The following is a 13,669-nucleotide window of genomic DNA, read 5'->3' as shown; positions in this document are numbered from 1 at the left end:
AGGTGGGGATCCCTCACCCAGGTGACCCGTGTGGCAGGGCTTCGGAGAACCACCCGGGAGGGGGCAGAAGACCCGGTTCCTCAACAGGGGGCCGTCGCCGCTGGGGGGCGGGCGCAGGCCAGGAGAACACAGTCCCCAGTTTTCCTTCCACACCAAGTGACCTTGCGCGGTCCCCTGGGAGATCAGGAGACAAGCAGCCCCACCCCCACAGGACAGGAAGCATGGCATGGCCCGGCCCCGCCCTCTCGCACTCCTGTCATTTACCATGGAAGGACTCAGCTCCAGGCACCTGATGGCCTCCAGTGAGGAGCCCCAGGGAGCAGATGCGAACCCAGCTGGCCGCCTGGACCAGGAGCAGTGGGTCCTAGTGGTGCCCGAGCCCACTAGGTTGGAAGGGGCACAGGGAGGTGTCCTGCTGGGTGGGGACCTGTGGCCTTCAGTGGAGGGGACGGATGGCTCCGTGGGCTCCCGTCAACCACTCCTATCTTCTGATGGTGCTTCCCGAGGGCTGAGGCCAACTGGGAGTGGAGAGCAAGGACCTGCTGACGGAGCCACAAGGTGAGTCCCGGGAGGACGGAGAACAGATACGGAAGGGCCGTGGGGACCGTCCCTGCCACCCAGGGGAAAGGCGGGCACGCGGGGCTCCTCTACTCACAAGGGCTGTGCCCAGAACTCCGCACAGCGAGTCACTGTGGCCTTGGGCTTCTTCCCAACCTGATCTCTCCGGGGCCCTTGTTGGGCTGTGACCGCAGACATTCTCGGATCTGCAGCTCGGGGGAATCGGCCAGAGGGACCGCCTGGCCAAACCCGCCGATGATTTCAGAACCGTTGCCCCCCCACCCCAGTCCGTCGACCAAACCCACGTGGTCGAAAGGGAGACTTGGGGCAGATGGCTTTAGCCTGTTCCCTTAACTTTCTCCTCCTGTCGCCGCCCAACGTCATTAACAAAACCACGTGGTCCAGGGTTTTGTCCACAGGCGTCCTGGCTCCTTCCTGGGCTAATGTTCAGTAGATCAAGGGGCCTGGCTCTCCTCCTCCCTAGGCAGGAACCGTTCCGCATAAAAACGCAGAGCAAGGGTTTTGACGTCAGAAAGGCCGATGCGTCCTCTTTAGCAGCCAGGTGACCTTGGGCAGATGACCTTACCCAGTCCCTGAAGGTATTGGAGGTAATCCCAGCAGCGAGTTCTAGGGCCACTTTGAGAATTCAGTACTCTTACCAGGGTACTTGGTTAAGGCTCAGTTAACACACACCTCCCAGGTGAGGCCAGGGGAATGTCTGGCTCTGGAGCAGGGCTGGGGAGGCACAGAATGGCCTAGGTGACACCGCTGCCCTCCGCTGCCCACTCCTGGAGTTGGGGGAGGTGCCGGGCATGGATCCTCCGTCAGCAGGACTCTTTCGACTCTCGGGGAAGTGAAATTCCTCTCCCTCCCAGGAGCAAGGAGCTGAGGGACCCCCAGCCTTCCAGGGTTCTGGCTGCACGGGACAGTGACTTCGGGGATGAGCCTTGGGTGGTCCCGGGTCCAGTGCCATCCACCTATTAACATGCATTCTGCTCACTCCGTTCACGTAACCGCCAGTCCCAGTAATACCCTGGGGTCTGTGGACTCCTCCATTTGAAGATGCATCTTGGGGAGGTATCAGCTCAGTGGTGAATTCAGACAAGTCTTACTCTTGTAGGTAAATGCTGTGCACAATACTCCACCCGCCCTCCAACCGCCACCCACCACCCGCCACCTGCGACACTCCAGTCTATTGATCTTCCCACCCTGTCTTCCCCTTCACTACCCACGACCCAATCCCCAGCTCTCCACACATCCCCTACAGGCCCCTCCAAGAGACTAAATCCTGCAGTGACCATGTGAGCTAGGAAGGGGACCCTTGCAAGGAGCCACCAACACCCCCATTGCAGCGTTGTGAGACCATGGGAAGAAGACCCCTCTAAGCATGCATGGACTCCAGGAGTTGATAATTGTGTGCCATTTTAAGCCACTAAGCTTGAGGTAGCTTGCTATGTGGCAAGAGACACGGAAGGCATGGACTAACCTGCCTGGGGTTGCGTGACTTCTAGTCTAGAGCTTGGCTTCAGAGCCAGAGTGAACCCCCCCCCCACTTATTGACAGACAAGCAGTCAGAGGGGTTAAAAAGCCAAAGAGGCCCGATTCGCACACACTTGACCGGAAAATCCAGGTAACCAGAATCTCCAGTCCCTGAACCTTATGATCAGTTGTGGGTTTTCTCCTGTTGAAATCACTTTTATTGTGGCAATTGTGACTAATACCGGGGCTGTCCTGATGTTCCTGGAGAAGTGCTTCCTTCCCCTGGAGAGTGAGGAAGGAAAGTTCTACTTCAGATGTGGTGCCAGGGTCTGATTCAGCACGACTCGGTGTTTCCATTTTTAAAACTGTGAAGGTTGTATATGGAAAAGCGGTCATCGGGCTTCATGCCCCGGCTGTGTTCCTCCCCAGTACACCACATGGGATGAAGAAATCAGATCTGTGGATACTGGACATTCCCATTAAAGACAGGAAATGACCCCACAGGAGTAGTTGTCTAATGTCTTATTCTGCTTTCTGTTCCTATAAGAGAATACCTGAGACTGGATAATTTATAAAGACGAGAGGTTGAGTCTGACTCAAAGTTCTGAAGCGAGGTGCAGGGCATCTGCTCTGAGTCTGGGAGGGCCTCATACTGCATCTCCACATGGCAGAGGGTGAAAAGGCAGCAGGCACCCATTCCAGAGAGTCAGACAGGAATCCATCGTGTGGGCTCTGTCCCCAGGGCCTGAACACCTCCTGCTAGTCACAGTCCCACAGAGGCCTGCCCACTCCCTCCCCGCCCCCTGCAGGAAACCATGATGTGGAACTGGGACTGGGACCTTCTTCCTTGTCCTCTTGCCCTTCCGTTCTCTGTGCTGTGCGCAGGAGGTGGGAAAATCCTCCATGGATCATCATCGGAGTCTTGGCTGGAGTCAGGGTTTAGATCCTTCCCTGTGCCATCTGCCCTGGGGGACAGGCCCGGTCTGCAGGGCGGCCCTGCCCAGCACTTTGAAGGAGCCACCTCCTCCCTCTCCCTCCACCGCCTTGGGAGGCAGGTGCCGTTACGGATCGCGTTTTCCTGACACAGGTGCTGAGGCCCGGGGACGTGAGGTGTCCAAGCTCAGGCCCTGGGTGGCCCACCTGGCACTGGAATCCAAACTGTCCCCGAGCCTCTGCCTTGATTCACCACCACAGATCCCCAAGCCCGGCCCTCTGCAGAGGCACCTGTGTCCCTGAGAGGTGACCACATCCAGTTAGCCAGCGTGGACACAGAAGTGGGTGCCTTGGGGGAGGTGGTGTCCCCTGGTCCTCAGCTGCGGGTGACAGCACACTGCGAGGCGGAGGAGCCTTGGCTGTAGGACCTCATGGAGCTGGTCAGACTCCTTGGTTTCATGACTCTCCATTCAATGCCGCTCACCCCAGGACTGTGGAGAACCCGCCAGGGCAAGCTCTGTCCGAGCACAGTCCGTGATCGCGGAGATCAAAGAAATAAGAAAACCAAGAGCAACATCCCTGCAGACAATCCTAAGTTACCTGAGAGATGCCTGGGAACTAGGTAACAGAGAAGAGCAGGGTCCGAGGACAGAGGACAAGGAAGACCTGTCTGAAATGACCACAGGGCTGAGAGATGAATGGAGAAGGCTGAGGACAAGACTCCAAGGAAGAGCCTTCTTGGGACACAGAACAGGTGCCAAGGCCCTGGGGTGGGGACTGAATGTGGTCCAGACCAGGAAGAGCAAGGAGGCAACTGAGGCAGAGGCACAGGGCATGGTGTAGTGCAGCGTGAAGCCAGAGGTCAGCAGGACCTGGGAGGGCCTTTTAGGACAACAGAGAGAACTGGTGTATCACCCCAAAGGTGGCATGAAGAGGTCTAAGAGTGGTAATAGGGAGAACAGCCAAGGGGGACTGCAGAAGCACGTATTGGCCCACCCTCTCCCCTCTGCCAGTTTCCCCCACATATCCCGCTACCCCTAGTCTTCTTATCCCAGCCTCACTCCAAGCCTTCTTCACTCTTAACTGGTAGATCTCTGAACTTCCTCTTTTCTTTTTTTTTGGGGGGTGGTACTTGGGATTGAACCCAGAGGTGCATTACCACTGAGCCACATCCCCAGCCCTTCTTTTTGTGTTTTATTTAGAGACAGGGTCTCACTGAATTGCTTAGGGCCTCGATAGGTTGCTGAGGCTGGCCTTGAACTTGCAATCCTCCTGCCTCAGCCTCCTGAGTTGCTGGAATTACAGGTGTGCTCCACCTCACCCAGCTTCTTGGTTTCTTCATTCCTTAAGATTCTGTACCATGGAAACTCCAAACCTTTGACTCAACCCAAACCAGTTCCTTTAATAATATGTTGAAAGTTGTGAACTTTCTCCCAGAAAGATGCTACACACACATGAGTTTCTCTGGTTTGCCTATCATTTCTTTAAAGGATTATTCTCTCTCTCTCTCTCTCTCTCTCTCTCTCTCTCTCTCTCTCTCTCTCTCTCCCTCCCTCCCTCCCTCCCTCCCTCCCTCTCTCTCATTATAGTTGGACATATACCTTTATTTTATGTATTTATTTATTCTTACGTGGTGCTGAGTGCCTCGCTAGCACCAAGCGAGTGCTCTACGGCTGAGCCACGGCCCCAGCCCCTGTCTGTCATTTCTGGGCGCTCACAGGACTCCTGAACCGTACCCACAGTTTCCGAGCGAGAACCCTGCCGCTGGCAATCTGGAGAGCCCTGCAGGTCCTTAGCAGTTGCCGTAGCAAAGTAGCGTTTTCTGTTTCCACATGCAGAAGAGAGTTTCAGAAAGTTGAGCAAAAATAGATGCACCCCAACATCCAAACCCCACGCTGGCTGCCTCAGAAGCCCGTCTATCTGCACAGTTTCCAGCCTAAAGTGGCTTTATCGTACAGGGAGCAGGGGACTCAGTAATTAGGATGGCAGGTGACAGAGGCCTCGGCAGCCCTCCAGCTGTTGGCTTTCTGACTGAATGAGCTGGCGCCCACTCTCGCCGGGGGCCGCTGGGTTCAGGTTCTCGATGCGCAGGCGGTTTTGATTTACCAGCCCAGTGAGGTGCTGCAGACCAGCAGTTCCCAGCTCGTGCACTGAGTCACAGCTGGGTGGCCGTCAGTTATCAGGATGTTGGAAAGAACTTGAACTGCAGTGTCCCCCTTACCCACAGCAGATGTGCTCCAAGACCATCAGTGGACGCTTGAGACTGGGAGAACGCCAAACCTTATAGAGACACATCTATGATAAAGGTTTATTTATAAACCAGACACAGTAAACATTAGCCTCAATAACAAGTGATAGGACACTTAGAATGACATGCTGGGAAAAAAGTGATGTGACCATGGTCTCTCTCTAAACATTTTATTGTGCTGTAATTATCCTTCCTCCTGGGATGGTGTGGGATGGTACAGTGCTTGTGTGGTGAGATGAGGTGAGGTGAGTGGCCTAGGCATTGTGACCCAGAGGGACGAGCACTTAAGGGTTACCTGAATGCAAGCACTGCAGTAGTGACAGTCAATCTGATGGCCAAGATGCCTACCAGATACTAAGTGACTACTGGGAGGGTAAGGTACACAGTGTGGATACACTGGCAAAGGGACGATTCAAGTCATGAATCAAAGGATGAAGCAGGATGGCACAGGCAAAATTTCATCATACCACCTAGAGTGTATGATTTAAACCTTAAATATTTCCAGGACACCCCAGACCATAGGTTAACTGAAACTGCGGAAAGAGAAACTACATGTAAAGGGGGATTACTGTATTGTTTAAAGACTGGATTTGGGAAAATCATTTGCTTAAAAGATAAGATTGAGAAGAATATTCAAATTTATCTCTGAAATGATGCTGTTTCAATGCCTTATTTTCCAATGTTCTTCCCTGCAGGTGGAGGATGGGAGGCTGGTACCATCTGGGAAACTTAATTTTACCCTTCATGGTTCCTGATGTTTATTGTATTTATATATTTGTTTATTTATTTATTTCACAGTACTGGGGATTGAATCCAGAGGTGCTCTATCACTGAGCTAGATCCCCAGCCCTTTATATTTTGAGACAGGATCTTGGTATGTTGCTGAGGCTGGCCTCAAACTTGAGATCCTCCTGCCTCAGCCTCCTGAGTTGCTGGGGTTACAGGCACACACCACCACGCCTGGACTCCCCGGAATTCTATGTCACTATTTTTCTCCTTCTAGAATAATACTACCCAAACCTCAGTAATTTTAACATCATCTTCCAGACTTTTGCCATACCTTTCGTATGCTGAAGATATTTTATTAGTTGATATCAAATATGTTTTTTTAAACTTAAGACTTCTTCACATAGACAATCCTCTTTAGCCTTTTCCTGAGCAATAATAGCCAAGAAATCAGTGTTTATCTTCCCCCAGGGCATATTAAGCAAGCGCACAACTTTAGACATCAAAGTCATTACCCATGTGCCACCCGTAGTGGTGTGGGGACCTCACAAGACACACTATTTTAATAACTGCTTTCACGAGTTGAAATGTACAACTTTGACCCATTTATGCATTTGGGAATTCCATGTCTTCTTTGAAATCATTGATTAGGTGCATCCCACGTGCCAGGCGGTGGCCTAGGCCCGTATACGGTCACCGACTCGATCCTTTCAACCAAACTTTGGGGTTGCTACTGTCATTTCCATTTTGCAGATGGAGAAAAGGAGGCTCAGAGAGGTCCCAGGTCTTGCTTAAGGTCACACAGCTTGTGCTTTCTGTGGGAGGACAGGATCAGGAATCTGAGGGTGGTGAGGCACTGCCAATAGTGATGCGGCTACTGACTGACCTCAAGTTCATGGCCACTGGGGCTCTAAGGTGGCCCCAGCTCCTTTAAATAGTCGAGCCACGGAGGGGACATTTGTTTGTGGAATAGGTTGCAGTGCTCCATAGCTAGATTCTTTCCAAGAGTTTCTCAAAATCCAGCAGAATAAATATCCGATTTTTTATTGCCTACCCCATAATAGGAATAGAACTTATTACCGTCTGAGCGCCAAGCTTTCGGCAGGCTTCATAAATCTGGTGTTCCAATTGACTCCATATGCATTTAAGCAAAGCCTGGCCCAGGTAGGGGAGCAGGGGATGTCACTGGAATATGGAATGGGGATTTTGGATTAATCTCATTCTGAATGTTAACTGTGCATTATGCTGATTTCTTTGTAAATATATTCGGAAGTCCCAGCGTGCAGAGCTGATTTGGGCTCATAGAATCAGAAGAGCAAGCATCCTGAGTGAGGGATCGGAAACAGTCCCAACTGCAGCCTATGAGGGCCGGGTTTCATTTCCCCCGAGAAAAAGAATGTTCCAGCCCTCCCCAGGAGTCCTGGAGATACAATGCACAGTTTTCCGACATCACAGTAAGAAGAAGTCTCTGTTTTCAGCCGCCTCATTTGGAATGGGTTTTGCCCAAAAGCAAGACCACATTTTGCAGTGAATTCTTGGAGGGTTTTTCTGGTTCCTGGAACATTTTTAGAGAGAAGCCACCCTGTGTGGTTGCCTTGACTGGGTAGGAGAGGCCCTGGGGGGTGGGGAGTGGGGGAAGGTCACAGGAGGAGCGTGACCAAGGATGGAGGTTTAGAGAGGAAATCTGGCCCGACTCCCAGATCTACCAGGGGCATTGCTGGGGTGCTGCATGGGAACAGGTGACGTCCTCCCCGAGTCCCACAATTTACGATTCCAAACAAAGCCTGCGTGCATGTGACCTCACGTGGCACTCACAGCCACCCTGAGAGCTGGGCGCGATTCCCAATTCACAGATGTAGAAACTGAGGCGTGGATGACTTTGGCCCGAAGCAGATGTCAGTGCCGTAGAAAGGTCTGGACCAGGGGAGTCAAGGGAAGCACTTACCAGGGTCATCAGAACAGACAGCAATCCAGAAAAATCGTATTTAAAAAAAAAAATCACTGCAAAAAATTTTTTTTCCTCTATGGAAGACAAAATTTCAAATTTTTAAATAAAGATGGGATTAGCAGCAGTGTTTTACTGAGCTGCGTTGAAAGCTGGGGTAAAAGGAAGAAAAAAGCAATCTTGTCTTTATTTTGGTGCCTGAAATATTCTTGGCTTCTCCTTGGGCAACTGTGTCCCAGGCTGCTCCCTAGTCCTGAGCCTGCCTGGGGGCCACTGTGGTCTCCCTGCATCACTTCTCTACGGCAGGCCTTGGGTCCAGGCTTCTGGGCGCTCCGTTACCTACAGGAGAGGGTCCGGACGCCCAAGCCTGGTTCTGGAGCCTTCTGGGGTGGAAGGGCCCAGGCGGAATGGCCTGGAAGGGGCTCTGTGGTTTACAGACGTCGAGTGGGTGCAGGGGGCCGGTGGTGTCCACTGGCTGCGACTGAAGCTCGCCCTGCCACGTACCAGCACTGCGACCTTGGATGTGAACACAGAGTCCCCGAACCTCAGTTTTCTCACCTGAAAGAGGGGATGCCAAATGTGTACCACGACAGAATTGTTGAGAAGATTAAATGACAAAAGGTGGGGCCTGGGGGTGCAGCTCAGTGGGGATTGATATGACCTGCTCAGAACCAACGCTCCAGAGTATAGGACTCTCTGTGTCTTGTGTCCTGCTCAATATCCAACGCCAGGCCCAGATGTGCCACAGGGTGGGTGCCCAACGAACACCTGTGAACTGAACGGCCGTTCTTGGCCGCTCTTCTTCATCATGCATTATTATCATTATTAATTATTATTATTAATTAATTATAGTTCATTGTTATTAACTCTTGTTTTTTGTTGGCAGATTTCTGCATACACTAAGAGCACGCCGGGCACCATTCTAAGTGCTGAATGTGAGTCCTCAGCAGCCCTCACAATCCCCAAGGAAACCAAGGCCCAGAGCGCTCTCTCGTGCTCTGGGGTCACCATACTGGCCTCTGAGGCCCATCGGTGTCCATTCTGGATACGTGGATGGAAGAGTGGATGGGGAAGGATGGGGATCTGGGGGACTGACGCTGGCTCTTTGGGCTGCCAGGGGCCCGAAGATTCAAACCAAAGGGAGAAGCCTTATTAGAACAGGTGGACCAGCACGGGGCACCATCCTGGATAGCTGGAGGCCCCGAGGCTCTGCAGTCCTGAGCCTGGGGGCTGAGGAACCTCCAGCAATGGTGCTCTGTGCCACAGGTGCTGGGGAAGGTGCCAAGCCTGTAGGGAAACCTGATCTGGGGCTCCAGCTCCAGCCACTGGGACAGGCAGAGACCACCCTGGGGAGCGCCGGGGGGTGCCACCATCTGCCCCTCCTCTCAGCCTGAAGCTGCGTCTGACAGTTTTACCTGGTTTACTGGTTGGTAGCCGCAGAGCCAGGCAGAGCCTCCATTTGTGGAAGTAAAAGTTCTAGGCAAATGAAGGGATAACGTGTCCCATGGGTCATGCTGTGACCCCAGGGTGGACGCCACTCCACGAAGATGCAGGTTCACCTCTGCTTTGGAAGCTCTGGGACTCAGAGGGGCTGCATGGTTTTTTGCACTCAAATTCTGCAATAAATACCTTTTACCTACAGTGGAAAATGTGAGGCTCAGAGAGCATAAGAGATCGGCCAGAAGCCACATGGCCAGTAACTGGCCGAGAGGGGTTTCCAACTCAAGACGGCCATCTCAAAGCCCGTGCATCGGAAGTATTAGGTGTATCATGCTCGTGCATTATCCACCCAGCCATTCTTTTTAAATAATTTTTATTTTCTCTGTTTGGTTCTGCACGACATCTCCTGCCTGCATGGGCTGGCACTTCCCATTCTGTGGTTGAACGAGCTGGGCAGTCTCACTGCTGTGGGTCCAATATGAACGTGGAAAGTTCTGAACTATCCATTCCCCTGTCTCTCCTGTCCCACCCTCGCCCTTCCCTTCATTCCCTTTGTCCAATCCAGGGAACTTCTATCCCCCGCCCCCACATTGTGGGTCAGCGTCCACACATCAGAGAGAGCATTTGGCCTTTGGTTTGGGGACTGGCTTATTTCACTTAGAGTGACAGTCTCCAGTTCCATCCGTTTACCGGCAAATGCCATCATGTCATTCTTCTTGACGGCTGAGTAGTAGCTATCCACCATTCTCAGATATACTGAGCACCCTACTGTCTGTGTCCAAAAGGTGACTCTTCCTTGTGGCCACAAAAAGCCAGCCCTCTGTCACCCTCTTCCTGTCCTTCTTTCTATCCAGCCGTCCTGGAGATGGCTGGATTCTCTCCTGGGTTGCAGGCACTGAACTAGACTTGGGGCTGTAATGAGGGGCTTACAGTCTATTGGGGAAGGCAAAATAAATACAATAAATAAATAAATACAATAAAAAATAAAAAAAACAAGGGAGCAACATGGTCCTCTCTGATCAGGGGACACTCGTATCACATTCGTGTCAGTGAAGAATAACCAGGAGTCATCAGGGCGCAGGGGGCGTGGGGGGCGCAGGGGGCATGGGGGGGGCACAGGGAAGGAACTGCGCATGCCCAGTCCCTGGAGGCCAGTGTAGTGGGGTCCCAGTGACTCCGGGAGGGTGTTCGGGTGACATCAGAAGCTTATGCAGGACCACATGCACAGGGCCTGGTGGGGCCAGTAAGTGTGATCAGAAGCCAGGAGAGGCTTTATCCAGGCAGAGAGACCAGGATGGAACCCAGGGCACCCTCAGGGCACCCAGTCTGGCTGTACCCGGAGGGAGGGTGGGCACATTCCTACAGCCTCTGAGGGTGGCGCTGGAGAGGACAGCAAAGTGCCTACCAGGGCCTTCTGTGTGTTTCCTGTGGGATTGCCTCCGCCCTTCCATACTCCTCGGGTGGGTTCCATTCATTTGCCATTTTACAGGGGAGGACATTTCAGCTCAGAGAAGTTCAGTAATTTGCTCCAGGTTACACAGGAGGGGGATTAGGGCCCAGACTCAATGTTTTTAACACGTCCTTGGGTGTGTAGATGAACTGGAGTCCACATCTGAGCCCCAAGCCACAGGGCTGGAACCAGGGCTGCCTGGAGCAGCTGGAATCCAGGTGGCCACGGGGCTGGGCCGATCTGGGAACCCTGAGGAGCACTTAGGAGTGCGAGAAGGGAACAGCCAGCAGGGAGGGATGCTCCCGCGGTGTTTGGAAGGTAGGGCAGGTCTGACCTTTCCCTACCACTTCTTACACCTCAACCCTTCGTGGATCCTTCGGATGCTGCAAGATCCACAATCCCTGCCAAGAAGAGCAGCCAGAGTGGACAGCCCACAGGACAGCCACCCACGGGAGACCATCGGCTTTGTCACAGCAGGGCTCTGGCTCTGTGCCTGGCTGGCCGTGGGTGCAGGGTACACGGCTTGGAGCTGGGAGATCTGGATTCAGAGCACCTCTGGATTCAGGGTGGAGGAAAGGAGGGATTTGAAAATCCGTGACAGCTGGGAACCCTCACTCTGGACAGGTACCAAACCTTCCTCATCGTTCAAAGTTGGACAATCTTGAGTGATTTCTCTGAACCAAAATCAAGGTGAGATACGAGAAGAATAGTAACAACTGCTAACGATAACTGAGCACTGGCTATGTGCCCAGGACTGTGCTAATTGAGATACGTACGTGTGTCAGTATGTGTGTGTGTGTGTTTGAGTGTGTAACAGGCGTGCGTACACATGCACACACGTGTCCTAATTTGGTACTTTACAAGCCCTATTAGCTGTGCCCATTATCTTTATTTTATAGATCAGGGAACTGAAGGTCAGGGAGGTTGGGAACTCGCCCGGCTGGTGGAGGGTGGAGCAGGTTTGGACCAGGCTGTCAATCTCCTCACCATCCCTTTCATCTCTTTACGAGCCCCTCTTTCTTAAGTTACCAGCAACCCGAGTGCAGGCTCCACACACTCTGGGGACAGCTGAGGCCCCATCCCCAGGTCTTTGGTGACCACTCTCCGACAGGTGAAGTCATCCGGATTCAATTCTGCACGTCACTGGTTGGGTGCAGAAGCCACAGATCCCCCTGGTGTGAATGATGTCCTCCTTATCCCCGTTGGTGCCTGCCCTAAATTCACGTCCCCTGAGGGTGCTGCTGTCTCGATTGGCAGCTTTCCTTGTGACCCTGTGAACTGTCCAAGCCACTGAGAGGTGGGAGGGGTGGGTGCCTTGGGTGGGGCACACAGGCCTGCTGAGGAGGGGGTGCCCCCTGCCCCCCCAGGCCCCAGTGGTTAAGCACCCCTGGGTTCAATAAAAAAAAAACCATAGATGTGTACTTGTCGGAGTGCATTCACCCCAAGAAGCCTTTCCCCCCACAAGAGAACAGAGGAGGGTGGAGTTAAAGGTCTATTTCTCTAACCCAACAGGAGACGGTCAAGCCTAGGCAGCGATCAGGAAGGCTGTGCACCCCACAGCACGCAGCCACGAGGAGCCAGGGGAGGGACCTTGGGCACCAGGGAATAGATCCTGGGTGGTGACCGCTCTGGGTGTGCCTGGCCTCTGGCACCTGATCCTGCAAGACTGTCATCGAAGTCTCTCTTTTTGGCTGTACCTCAGCTCTCTGAGCCATTCTTTGTGTTTGGGCAGGTGAGCGTGTTGCTCACAGTGGGAGAACACCACAGGGTATTTTTCCATTCAAAAGTCGATGGACATTGGGGTCCTTTCCAGAACATTCTTCAAGATATTGGTGGGTTTGCACCTGCATTTCCTTTGGGCATGGGCGTAGCCGTGGAACGGCTGAGTCGGGGCACACAGACCACCAACTGTCGCAGGTACCGTGAAACCGTCGTAAGGCGTTGATAATACGTGAGGTTCTAGTTGCTCCGACACATGGGGTTGACTACTGTTTTAATTTGCAGGAGTTCCTTTTAGACTTTGGATAAAAGTCCTTTTTTGATTTTGCAAAAGAAAATGCACCCTACTGATGGCTTTTTCCTCGCCTTCATGGAATCTTCTGCTGACTCTGAGGAGTCGAAGCTGCAGTCCAGCTGATGGGTCAGTTCTGCTGTAAGTTGTTTATGAAATCTTTGCCTGCCCCACGGTGCAGAGGACCTTCTCCCCTGTTCTTGTCCACAGGCTTTGTCATTTAGACGTGTAACCGTCTGTCTCACGCAGGGTGTGAGGTAGGGCTCGAGGTGACTTCCTCTCATTCGGGGTATACAGTTAACCCAGAGCATTCACATTGAGAATAACACCCATCCCTTCCTCCTGCAGGGACACCTTTGTCATAAGTCAGGTGATTGTGCTGGTGTGAGTCTGACTCTCAACTCTGCGCTTTGCTCCATCTGTCCACGTGCCTAGCCCTTTGGAAGGGAGTTGGTGAAGAAGGAGGCACCCAGGGAGTCCGTCTTTGGTCATGGTCATGGTCACGGTCATGGGAGAGGTGCAGAGAAACCCACCCAGCTTCTAGGGCCTGCTGTGGGAGAGTCCTGGCCCCTCAGCAACGCGAATTTCAATGTCCCGAGCTCCTGTGGCTTGGCCATGGCGTCTCCCCGTGAGCACTGCAGGAGTGTATAATGGGCACAGTCCTGGCCGAGGGCTTGACGCTGAATTCTCTGTCCCCTGAAAGGCTCGGTGTGAGGAATTTGAAGTCTCTGCACTTGCCTTGCCTGGAACCAATTTGCCCCGCATGTTCCTTCCCCAGTAAGCTGTGAAATACAAGGTGGTTTAATACATGAGACACTGCATCGGAGTCAGAGGCTCAGAATTACCTGGAAGGAATCATTTCCTAGAGGGTGGGTGTAG

Source organism: Marmota flaviventris, chromosome 1 (genome assembly GCF_047511675.1).
Source record: "Marmota flaviventris isolate mMarFla1 chromosome 1, mMarFla1.hap1, whole genome shotgun sequence".
Lineage (NCBI taxonomy): Eukaryota > Metazoa > Chordata > Mammalia > Rodentia > Sciuridae > Marmota > Marmota flaviventris.
Note: the sequence above shows the minus strand (reverse complement) of the source record.